Genomic DNA, 13,240 nt, shown 5'->3' with positions numbered 1-13,240 from the left:
AATGAGGGATGAGTTAAGTGAACTGATTCATCCGCTCAATGGAGTACTAGGCACAGTGAAAAGGGTGAGGTAGATTTACGTATACCGGGGTTGGCAAACTTGTCTCTGAGACCAAATGTAGCCTGCTGCTTGTATTGTGAATAAAGTTTTATTGTAACACAACTATGTCCATTCATTATGTATCATTTATAGCTGATTTCCTGCTGAAACAGCACAGATGAGTATTTACAAGATACTGGATGGTATGTAAAGCCTAAAATATTTATTGTCTTACCTTTTACAGAAAAAGTTTGCCGACTTCTGGCCTATACTGCATACAAGGAAAAAAATATATAATGTATATTAGGATCCTGGTTCTGTTAAATGAATAGGCATGTGTAAATTCATTAAAATTTGGAAGGAAATAGGTCAAGCCGTAAAGGTGATTGTCAAGGTAGGGCAGGAGTGGAGGGGAAAAATTACAAGACGTGTGAGAGACTTTTGCTTTCACTTTACATTTCTCTTGTTTGGGTTTGAGTAGATTAAGCATGCCTAATTATCACTGGGAAAAGTGCTTAAGATACTTCCTAGGAAAAATGAAGAAATAAGGACCTAGGGTCACAAAGGATAGAAGTCGCTTTCCCAGAATAGGAATGAAGTTCTGCTCACTCCATAGACCATTCTAGGGCTCTGCCTCTCACTGTTCCCTATTTTCAAGTGTCCTGTGTACAGCGGGCAAGCCTGAGACATGGGCACATTTTCTCTACTGCTCTGATTTTGTCGCAAGTGTTGAGCTCCTGACCTGCCTGGCTAGCAAGCATTGTTTCCTCCCACCTCAGACTGGTCTTCCTGTACTTGCACACCTAGCACCAACACAGTGCCCTCTGCACGCCCGCAGGAGGAGCTGCAGGACCGAGTTGCCGAAGTCCAGCTCCAAGGCTGCCCTTCTCCATATGTCTCAACCGGGCAACCCTGGTCTGAATCATGGGCTTCTACTGTTTTGCAGTCTTTTTTAATCAAGGCATCTCCCCAAGAAAGCATATGCCTTTCAAGGATCTTTTATCCATTAATTAATGAGAATGAAAATGAACTCATGAATAATAATAGAATGTGCATACTAGTCACACACATTTTAAAGATAAGAGATCGGCAAACAGTGCAAGTAATCCTCTCCCCTGGTCTATCTTAGGCACCCAGCTCCCCTCGTTGCAGACAATCATACTTAACTATTGTTTCTTCTTTATCCTTCCAGAGATAGTTCACACATACACAAGCACAATCCGAGCACAGCATGCTTTATACATACACTTTATATACATTCTGTATGGCTTTTTAAAGTCCATATAACATATAGATTGTTTTTTATCCATCCATCAGTCTTTCTCGGGGCTCTACAGTCGCCCATACAAGGAGTCATTTACTTAGCCTTTCTCCTACCCATGAGCATTTAGGTTGTTTTCAGCATCTTCTATTTCCCCCACAGCTCCCGTGAACATCCTGTGTGCGTATCTTTGTGCACAGATACAACAGTAGGATAAATTCCCAGAACTGGCAATGCCCGGTCATTTCTGAAAACGTTTTAATTGTATTTGATATTGCCAAGTGAGCCCCCACAGAGGGTGTCTGAAATCATATTCTACCACCCATCACCGAGTCCCTGGTTTTCCACACCCTCTTCAATGTGGGATGTTATATATTAACCAGGATACTTTCGACTGCAAGTAACAGAATGACTACGACAGTACGTGGTTACCATCTGATAAAATGTGAAGTCCAGAGGAGAGTTAGTCCCAGGGTTGGTTGATGTGGGAACACACCATTTTACCGAGACTCTGGGTGTTTTCCCTGTTGTGTGCTGCTGCCTGGGCCTGCTGGCTGCCCTACGCTCACGGTCAAACGGTGGCTGCGGTAATTTTAGCTGTGACCTGAAGATGTGACAATGTCCTGTGGTGAAGAGGGCATTTTCTCTGATGGGACTCTTTGTATTAACAGAGGAACCCTTTTCTAGAGGCACCTTGTACACGATCCTTCAGGTCCCACTGGCCAGGATGGGACTGTGTGGTCACACCCAGAATAATAACATGAGAAGGACTAATAGTTATGTATTTGGCTTAGAGTTTCGTGGCTGAACAGTCATGATTCATCTATGTTAGACTGGAGGGTGGGACCACCTGGGAGTAAACTGTCTTTGTGGCACACCAAGACCTGGAGCAGACAGTTTGCCTTAAAACAAAACAAAGCAATTGTATAGTTTTTTTAGTTCTTCAGTGGAATCTTTGGAACAAATATTAGTGGTTATCAGAAGTAAATATACCATCTTTGTCTTTTGACAAGTGGGTTTGTGATGTTATATATAACATTTTATTTTTGGTATGAATATTTTTAAGTGATTTAGTTATTTACAGGAATGCTTTAATTTATGCCTTTTGAATATTGTGTCAGTTCAAATACAATAAATAAAATAAAATAAAATCTTCCCCAATCTGAGAACTACTTCTCACACCTGGTATATTTTCTTCTATTACTTTTTCTTTTTAATCCTTCTTATTTACTTATATTTTATTACAATAAGAATACTTAATACGGGGTCTACCCTCTTACCAGATTTTTAAGGGTACAACACAGTATTGCTAACTGTAGGTACCTCTTTTTTTATCCTTATTATTGGTCATTTGTGTCTTGTTTTTAAGCCTCATATAAACACCTTTTAATTCTATTAGGAAGAATCTATTGGTGATGAACCCTCTTAGTGTTTCCTTGTCTGAAAAGACCTTTATTTTTCACTGGACTTTAAATGATAATTTAGTAAGGAATATAATTCTAGTCTAGTTTAGACAGCCTCAACAGTCTTTCCTTCTTAGGTAATCTGTCTCTTATTTCTCGATGCATACAAGATATTCTCTTTGTCTTCAGTGTTCTGTGATGTCACAATGAGTAGAATCTTTCTGTTTCTAGTAAAATTTCAAGATTTTTGAGGATGGATTTATTCATATGCTCTTATTTTCTTTTTAATATTTGGAAAATCTGAAGAGATGCCCTGTTTTTTTATTTCATTATTGGTAATTTGTGTGCTTTTTTTAATATTAGATTAATGTTATTAGTTTATTAGTTTTTCCAAAGAATCCACTTTTGGCCTGGAATAAAAATAATGATCCCAAAAGGAAATTGTAAAATGCAGAGGGCAAATAAAGTAGTAAACAAATCTAAGTGAGGAAATTTAAGGAAATGATTATTGTAAAAAAGGAAAGCAATATAAGCTAAGAAAAAATAGGTTACAGTTATAAAAGGAATAGATACAGAGTGGTGATCAGAGTTAAAATGTTCACAATTATTCAAACTGTTCAGAAGAAGGGCAGAGATATTCCTCGCTCTTAGACATTATTAAGTTTAGTGTGTGATGATAAAATTTAAGAGTAAGCATTTAACAGAAAAAACAGAGTGTATAAGACCCAAGTCAGCAGAGAAGAAGCAACAAAAAATATATCCATCTGAAATCAGCCAGAAAAGATTTTTGAAAAAAAAAACATAAAAAGGCAGCACAATTAAGGTGGTAGGAAGAAGTCAAAATAGATAAAGAGACATAAAATGAGCTGAACATATTTGTTTTTTCTTTTTTTAAAAGATTTTATATATTTATTTGACAGAGAGAGAGACAGCCAGTGAGAGAGGGAACACAAGCAGGGGGAGTGGGAGAGGAAGAAGCAGGCTCCCAGCAGAGCATGGAGCCCAATGTGGGGCTTGATTCTAGGACCCTGGGATCAGGCCCTGAGCCAAAGGCAAATGCTTAACAACTGACCCACCCAGGCGCCCTGAACATATTTGTTAAACAGTAGTTAAAACATTGTTAATGGGACTTCCAGAGGTAACCAGGTAAACTTGGAATGCTGAACCTCCCTGAGAAGTTATTTTTTTGATTTAATTTATTTTTTTAATNTGGAGCCCGATGTGGGGCTTGATTCTAGGACCCTGGGGTCAGGCCCTGAGCCAAAGGCAAATGCTTAACAACTGACCCACCCAGGCACCCTGAACATATTTGTTAAACAGTAGTTAAAACATTGTTAATGGGACTTCCAGAGGTAACCAGGTAAACTTGGAATGCTGTACCTCCCTGAGAAGTTATTTTTTTGATTTAATTTATTTTTTTAATTTAATTTTAATTTTAAACATTCTTTATTTATTAATATTTTTGAATTATTCTCTCTCTCTCCTCTATCCAGTAGCTTTATTCAATATATGTTGGTGGGCTTCACATTTCTCTGAGATGCTGTTCACTTTTCTTCATTTTTCTCTCTCTTCTTTGTATTGCAAAATCTCTAACGATCTATCGTCACACCTGGTGTTAATTCTCTCCATTCAAATACACTCTTGGGTCCTTCCGGTAAATATTTCATTTTTGTCATTGTACTTATCCACTCCAGAATTTCCACGTGGTTCTCTCTTCTTTTATACATAACTTCTTTATATTTATGAATATTCTCTATTTGTCAGGATATTGTCATCCTACCTTCCCTTACTTCTTTAATCATGGTTTCACTTAGTTCTTTGATTATTTTTTAAAAGATTTACTTATTTATTTTTGAAAGAGAGAGAGTGCACAAGTGGGGTAGGGGGAGGAGGGGAGAGAATCACAAGCAGGCTCGATGTGGAGCCCAATGCAGGGCTTGATCTCAGGACCCTGTCATCATGACCTGAGCTGAAATCAAGAATCAGCTGCTTAACCAACTGAGCCACCCAGGTGCCCTTTTTTGAATTTTTAATAGCTGCTTTGAAGTCTTGGTCTCCCAAGTCCAACATTTTGGCCCTCTCACAGGTGGTTCTGTTTTATGGTTCACACATTTCTCTACCTTTTCATGTCTCATAATTTTTGTTGAAAACTGGACATCTTGGATAATATATTGTAGCAACTCTGAATACCATTCTTCCTCCCAACAATACCTTGCTGTAACCATTACTTTATATAATTTTGTGTCTTAAGAAGCCAAAAAAAGAAAAGGAAAAATATGTATTCATAGAGTTTTTAAACTCCGAACTTTATTAATATAGCCCCTTCTTAGACACTTTTTTTGGTTGTTTGTTAATTCATTTACCGACTTGCACAGACTATTTCAGTAAACTTCGTTTCTCCCTGAAGTGTGAAGCCCCTNGAAGCCAAAAAAAGAAAAGGAAAAATATGTATTCATAGAGTTTTTAAACTCTGAACTTTATTAATATAGCCCCTTCTTAGACACTTTTTTTGGTTGTTTGATTGTTAATTCATTTACCGACTTGCACAGACTATTTCAGTAAACTTCGTTTCTCCCTGAAGTGTGAAGCCCCTGACATCGCTCTTCAGGGGACTCAACCTACTGCACGCTGATGTCACCCTGGGATTATGGCCATTTCAGCAGGGCTTTCTGGCTGTCTCCTTCTCTCTTTCTCTCTNTGACATCGCTCGTCAGGGGACTCAACCTACTGCACGCTGATGTCACCCTGGGATTATGGCCATTTCAGCAGGGCTTTCTGGCTGTCTCCTTCTCTCTTTCTCTCTTAAGCTGTCTCTCTTGGTATCACACCCAGCTGTTTAGGCTTCATGAATTGTACACTAATTGCTCTATTGTTTTTTTAATATACCCTAGAGCTTAAATTGCTCCATTGTTCGATCTAATTAAATAAAAGCCTTCGATAGGAGTGGATCTTGAAGCAAGTTGTTGAGGTTTATTTTAACCCCAGTGTGGCTCTACTTAGCTGTCTCCTTCCCTGGTTCTTTCTAGTGAACCAGCTGTCCTAGAGTTTAGCTGATGCTCTCATGCAGCCACCAGCCCCCTCTTAATTGCTTACCATCAAGAGTACTCTAAGTCTTGAACTTTCCCAGGCTCCATTCCAAATAAGGTAAGTTCCTTTGGGGAGAGCTTTGGCGCTAGCTCTCTGTTGCTATGGCCTGCTTTCAACTGAGCAAAATTCCAAGGCCACTCCTGTGAGGCTGGGGATGGAGACAGTAGCTATGCTTCTCCCCAGTGACACTTCTGCCTTATGAGCATGGCGCTGGGTGGAGGCAGTAGCTCCTGGCATTTTCTTGGTTCCTCAAGCATGGAACTTTTGCTTTACAATCATGCTCAGGCAAGGGTGATCAGAGCAATCAGTATTCTTGTTCTAAAGCCTCTGCCCCATAAGTTGGGCCTGGTTGAAGGAAGGGAGCCCTCACATCTGGGCCACACTCACTTGGAAATTGGTCTCTGCTACACAGAGGTAGAAGGGGGACGACAAAGCCTGGTGGCTTGCTTCTTTTACAGAAATACAGTAGTCCTTCACTGAGAACTGGTGGGAGAGGGAGCCTCATCTTCTTGACCAATCAGACTACTGCCTCCATCATGTCCAGCTCAGAAAGGGGAGCGGGAAGAGAGTGCCATGCCTCCAGTACCACAGATTCGTACTTTTCTTACCAAGACTTTGTAGATTTTCTGGAATAAATATTTCTTCTTTTACTGTATGTCCTAGAACATATGTCTGGAAACTTTAAATTATTGTTGTTATCACATTTTGATAAAATTGTTATCACAATTTTTACCTGTTATAGTTATTTTACTCAGGAGAGGATCTGCAAGTCTTCTCAGACCTCCACTTAGGACACTGTCTTCTTCAGGAAGGTCTTTTTCAAGATACAAAAAATATAAAGCATAAGAGAAATAAAAAATATATTTAACTGCATTAAAATTAAGAAATTCTCTGAACTAAAGAGAGTACAGCAACAATAAAAAGATAGGTTGCCTATGGGGAGAAGTTTTTTGAAATAATAAAACCAACAAAGAATAGGTATGTAGAATATATAAAGAACTTCTTCAAATTAATAAGAAAGACCATAGTCCAATGGAACAAAATCAACAAAGATATGAATTGACAATTTATGGAAGAAGAAACCCAAATGGTAAAAACGCTCACAGAAACACTCAGCCTAAGTAATCATTTAGGTAGTACAAATTAAAACCACAGTGAAGTTTTATACATTTACACTATTATATACACATCAGATGAATAGGAATTAGAATATTTTATGAACAGTCCTCAGTGCCCAGATTTCGGATTCCAAATACTATTTTGCCCTAAAAGAAACCAGAGCTCCTTGGGAGAAGTGGAGGATTCCATGTCTGGACCAAGATAAATACAAGATAACACATGGAATCTCCTGTCATAGTAGATATCAAGAAAGATCATCAAAACTGTCAAAGGCACTCAGTATCCAATTCAAGAAGGCTCCATTAGCCAAAATCGAGAAATCTTGAGCATTGTGAAGAACAAGAAGTAGAATGCATAGAAATTCATCAAATATACTTGAATTCATGAGCTTTTATACATTTTTTATCATTATAAATAAAAGATAATGCAAAAAATAAATTTACCAGTTGTCATTGAAGGATGGCTGTGAACCGAGTCATTTTTCAAGAATTGGTAAACGGTGCAATGAGGCATCTTTATCTCATCTTTACCATATGAGCCCTATCACTAAATAAGTTAATAGTAGAGGAAGGGATACTTTTATCAAAGTATTCCAGCTAGTCAGTTAAGAAGGGACGAGAGAATCCGAACACAGTATGTTGTAACATCAAATGGATCAATGAATCTAGAGATTGAGCATCAGCTGCTAAAATCAAAAAAAGTGAGACAACCAGACATTGTGTTGGAAAAATACAACAGCAACCCTTTAGCCTGAAGAATGAACTGGTAATTTACAGGAACATGTCAAAGCACATCATGGAGCTGCAATCAGTGAAAGCTAGTCTATGGGAACTTCTACAGGACCAACTACCTACTTTCCTAATAAAACAAACACAGAAGAGGAAACAAACAAACAAACAAATAAAATGGAAAGGGAATCTCTCACCTAAACAAGATGAAAGAGGTGTATCAACCAATGGTGATATGCAGATTTTATTTGAAACTATTAAAAAATTTGGGGATGATTATGGCAGCGTTGGAAATGTACTATTAAGAAAGTATTTTTTAAGGTGTGGTAATGCTATTGGGGTTCTTATTTAAAATACTTCTTACAGTTCTAATATAATAAATATTTACAGATTAAATGACAGTGATACCTAGGCCTGAGGTTTGCTTTAAAATGATATATGATAGAGATATATGGTGGATAAAAGTACAAATGAAGTAAGATCTGCTGTGAGATGGTAACTCTTGGAACTGCAATGATGGACACACAAGGTCTATTACACTGTTCTGTCAATTTCTTGTATGTTTGCAATCCTCCATTAAAAAATAAATTTTTTCAACAACACCAAATTTTAGTAAGGATTTGGACAACAAGTATGATTGCAGACTGCTAGTAAGAGGGGAAACTCTACATGTTTGGTAGAAATATAGTAATTCTAGAATATTCGAAGATATGCATGATTTACAACCAAGCAATTCCTCTCCTGCATATATGTGATACCAATAGCGTCACAGATGTATGTGATGATGCAGGCAAAATATCTTCAGAGCAGCACATTTTTGCATGTGAGAAAAATTGGAAGCAACCTAGCTGTCCATCAACAGGAAAATAGACAGATTGTGGTATATTCATCAAATGTATTCAACAGAGCTGTAAAAGTTAATAAACTATAGCTACATAAATCACCTTTGATGACTCTCACAGACACAATCCTGGGGTGAAAAAAAGAAAAAGGAAAAAAGCCAATTTTAGAAGAACCCATACATTTTACATAAAGTTTTATTTTTTTTATTTTTAAAGATTTTATTTATTTATTTATTTGACAGAGACAGCCAGCAGAGAGGGAACACAAGCAGGCAGAGTGGGAGAGGAAGAAGCACGCTCCTAGCGGAGGAGTCTGATGTGGGCCTCGATCCCAGAACGCTGGGATCACGCCCTGAGCCGAAGGCAGACGCTTAACGACTGCGCCACCCAGGCGACCCTACATAAAGTTTTAAACGTATTTAACAATGTTATACCCACATATATAAGAATAATTGCAGACGGTGTAAAATTATAATGAAATGCAAAAGAATGACAGGTGCCAAACTCCGGGCAGTAGGCACCTACAGAGGAGGGAGGTAACGTGTTTGAAGGAGGGTCTAAAATGGGCATCAAATATATTAGTAATGCATTAACTGGTATGCTTGCTTTTGCACATTTTACACAAGTGTTTGTTTTAATATTTTTATATCATTTTGTAATGTCTGAAGTTTCACAATTTTTAAATGTCAAAATGCATGAAGGAACAAAATAGAGGTTAGGAGCATGACGGAGTCCAAGCACAGAAGAGGGAGTGTAGACCCAGCCTGGGCAGTTACAGGGAGCTCCATGGCAGGAGAAGTTTGTGCTGAGTCTTGCAGGATGAAAATGAAATGACCTCTTTCTTTCTTCTAAGAGACAGAACCAGAAAGAATGTTCACAGTAAGATGTGTCATTTTTGTTGCTGTTGCTGGGTCTGCAGGCTAAACTGGGGGTGCTGATTTTTTTTCTTTCATTCCTTCTCTCCTTCCTTCTTTCTTCCTTCTTTCCTTCCCTCCCTTCTTCTTCTCTTTCTCCCCACCTGCTTGCTTTTTGTTTTCTTTCTGCCATCCAGCTAAGAATGGTTTTTATATTTTTTAAAAGGTTACATTTCAAATGGTTATATAAGACTCTACATGACATCCTCAGCCTGGTTTCTTGGTCCACAAAGCTTAAAATATTTACTATCTGGCACTTTCCAAAAGAGTTTGCTGATCCCTGAAACTTTAAATGTTTTCTAGTAAGTCTGGGTGATCCTGGTTCAGAAACAAACAAACAAACAAACAAAACCTGCTTTTAGTTATGAAACTTCTTGGGGCATCAAGGGGGTAAATGCAGTTTTATATGAATTGCAAAGGACAGAGTTATAACTAAAACTCCTTTCAAGCAAAAGGAGTAAAATATTGGCTTATGAGTCTGAAAGTCCAGGGTGAGGGCTTCAGGTGCAGCAGGATCCAGGTGTTAAAGATATTGTAAGAGTTTTGCTCCCTGTGTCCCGAAACTCTGCTTTCTTCTGTGTTGACTTCATTCTCAGGCCAGCTCTCTCGCTGTGGTGGAAGAGATGGCCCACAGCAGCTCCAGGCTTATACCCAGGCAGCTGTATAACCCACCATTCATGATTAGTTCAGGGAAAGTCTGAGAATACATATTTCCTTTCTTGGCTTGGATCAAGTGTCTACCCCTGAAACTGGGGGTGGGTATTACACCCCTTTGGAAAACAGGGCCCAAAAGTATAAAAAAAAAATGACCAGACTGTTCACAGAAGAAAGGGTGAATGGACACGTTCCCTAAACACCTGAGGTGGACACCGTTTTTGTTTATGCAACAGCTATTTACCTTCGCTCCCACCTCTGCCTCAGGATCCCAAGGCTGATGTTAAACTAACTGTCCCAGCACTTTGGGTATACTGCGTTCTTCCATATGTTCTATTTAGTCTGCTCACTTCTTGGTGTACCCCACGTCTGGATCACCGCTGTTTTGGTTTCAGGATGCAGCTTGGAATTTACATTTGCTGTCTTCTTGTAATTCAGTGACTTCTTTTGCCCCAGTTTCTCAATATCACTTCTGAAAATTCAGTTCTTCAGATTGTTCTTTTCCTAGCCATAGTAGAAGTCAGTGGGAAGCATGGCACACATCACAACAATTAACTGACATTTGGAACCCCTACAAAACAAATAAACCTTTGCCTTATCATATTTTCAACATTATTCCAACGTCTTAGGATGGTAATGTACCTCTTTCTCCAGATTTACCAAAGCCTGAGTAGGAATGGGGAAAGGGAAGAAAGAGGGGAAGAGGTCACAGTTTCTACCATATTTATTGTGCAAAGATGGTGGAAAGCGCACCTCCTCAATTCTAGATAACAGCCTTAGTTATTGCCATCAACGCACCATCTGATTAGACCACACAGTCTCTAAGTCATGCCGGGGAATCAGGCAGTGGCAAAACTTGCAGGTTTTGCTTAAGCAGAACTTGCATATCCTTGCTTAAAGTAGGAAGTCTACCTAAATAATAAATTTTGTGGGGGAACAAAAAGAAAAGGAAATGCACACAGATATGGACTACCCAGACAAGTTCCTTGGACGTCACATTTAGAAACAGAGATGTCAGGATTTTAGAAAACTTTCCTCTTTGCACTGAGTCAGACTAGACTGTCATTAGGCTGCCAAGTGCCAAGAATGTCTGCCAGAACCATCTTCTCAGACCCGACACAACCAGCCAACCCTCGGTCCATATCCCCCACGTTACTAAGCACTCTCCAGTTGTGTAGTCTCACTTACATGAGGGTCACTACTCCATCACTGTCGCTGAAGCTACTTCTCCATCAGTGGATGCTTCTAGTCCTTCCCACGCACAATGTTCTAACCAGTAGGTGGCTGTCCCAGTCCTGGCTGTAGTGGCCCCTAACCCAGTGGGTCCTGTGTGAGTGGAAGTCCCCATTCAAGCGGTCGGGGTCCTAGTGTTAGCCACTTGAAGCAACTATCCTTCCAGAACAAGCACCGAGGGGCAAGTCTCAGTGCAAACCTCGGAAAGCCCACCTCCGTTCCCTCTAACCCCTGACTGTGTACACACCCACTCTACCCCATCCGATGCCAGGCATACCGTCCGCAGAGCACAGCACAGCCAGCCAGGCAGCTGGGGGATCTCTGCAGCCCAAATGCCTCGGTTTGAGGCTTCCTCTGCTGACGATTAGTTGTGTGGCCTCCTTTTCATCTCTGTTCCTCAGTTTCCCTGTTTGACAAACACGGGGATGATCATCTTCCTTGCTGCGAAGGCGGAGAGAGTTAATACGGGCAGCCGTGCTACGGCGATGCGCGCAGACAGGGCTGTAAGTGATCAAAATCACCACCCATCAAATGCTAGGGCTTCTTTAGACACAGCTGTTCGGCTTCTGAGAAGTCACATTTGCATTTCCAAAACCGGGAAAGGAAAACTGTCAAAAGTAATGACAGGCTGAGAAGGAATTGAGCAAAAAGGAAAACCAGAAAGGACCAATCAAAAGGCCACTACCCCGCCAATTCCGTGAAACAGCCTCTAACCTGGGCTGGCTCCCATGAAGCCCGCCCCCAAAATCTTNCAATAATGGTACAAGAGCGGGCTGCCCGGAGTACTATCTACCCGTGTCTGCTCTATCTTTCAACTTCAAAGCTCCCACTGCCTCACAGAGCACATCAAAATGACAGCACTGTTGTTAACGACCGTGGTCTAACGCAACACACAGAAGTCAAGCGATGCGTCTAGATCGGCAAAGGAAAAAACCCTCTCCCGGAGCAGCGAGACTCATGCGCGCACATCCTAATGTTCCGGCTTAATTTGCAGCTGGGGGAGACCGAACTGCGTTGCAGGTTCAGTCACCTTTCTGATATCCCAGAATCCCAGGAAGGCGAGGAGAGAGGAGACAGAAGACCAGTCAAGAGGCTATAGGAAGAGGATTATTTCCCCTGTTTTCCCAGTAATTTGTCCCTATGTTGCTGATGACGGGACCTCATTGCGATATCAGAAAAAGCATGGGATCAATTGTGAATAAGAGGAAAAAGCTTCCATGAATGGTTTTTTACTTCCCGTCCACTTCAGCTAGCTACCTAGACCACCCCATCTTTATCTGGCCGTCTCCCTCTACCTTGCCTGGCACGCCCCGCAGGAGAGTGACATTTAGACACCGTGGCCTCCTCAGCTGTCTCCCCATCAGTTGTCTTCATCCTGGCATTATTTCCACCCCGCCTGTGTGGTTAATGTGGCTTAATCAAATCAACTACACTCTCTTACACTTCTCAGTTTCATCTTTTTCTTGACCTTGTGCTCATGTATCCTGCAATTTTCATATCTTCTGAGTCAACACACCCATCCCTTCCCTTCGAATCTATCTCTGAGCTAGCCACCAAGAGTGCATGCTGAGAATCGGATAACCATGATGATGGGATATTTTACATACTTATGATTTCCAGTCTCACCTGATATCCAGTCTAACCTGATATTTCTCCATAATCCATTTCCTCCTATTAGCTCATTGCTTTTCATATTTCTATAGCAGCCTTTCAGGAACTTCAGCGTGCGTGATAGCCAATGGAGGGGATTACAAAACACATTTTTTCTGGGCCCCATTTCAAGAGATTCTGATTCAGTCAATTTGGAAGGGGGAGCCTAAGTTCTAGCAAGCTTCTAGGTGATATTCGTGATGTTGGCCCATGGGTCACACTTTCGAGTGCACTAACATTCAGCTCCTGGCATATAGTCAATTTTCATCACATTATTGCTTTAAAAGATCTCAATCCTTTCCTTTCCCCA

The sequence above is a fragment of the Ailuropoda melanoleuca genome, chromosome 6, assembly GCF_002007445.2.
Source record: "Ailuropoda melanoleuca isolate Jingjing chromosome 6, ASM200744v2, whole genome shotgun sequence".
NCBI classification, from domain to species: Eukaryota; Metazoa; Chordata; class Mammalia; order Carnivora; family Ursidae; genus Ailuropoda; species Ailuropoda melanoleuca.
Note: the sequence above shows the minus strand (reverse complement) of the source record.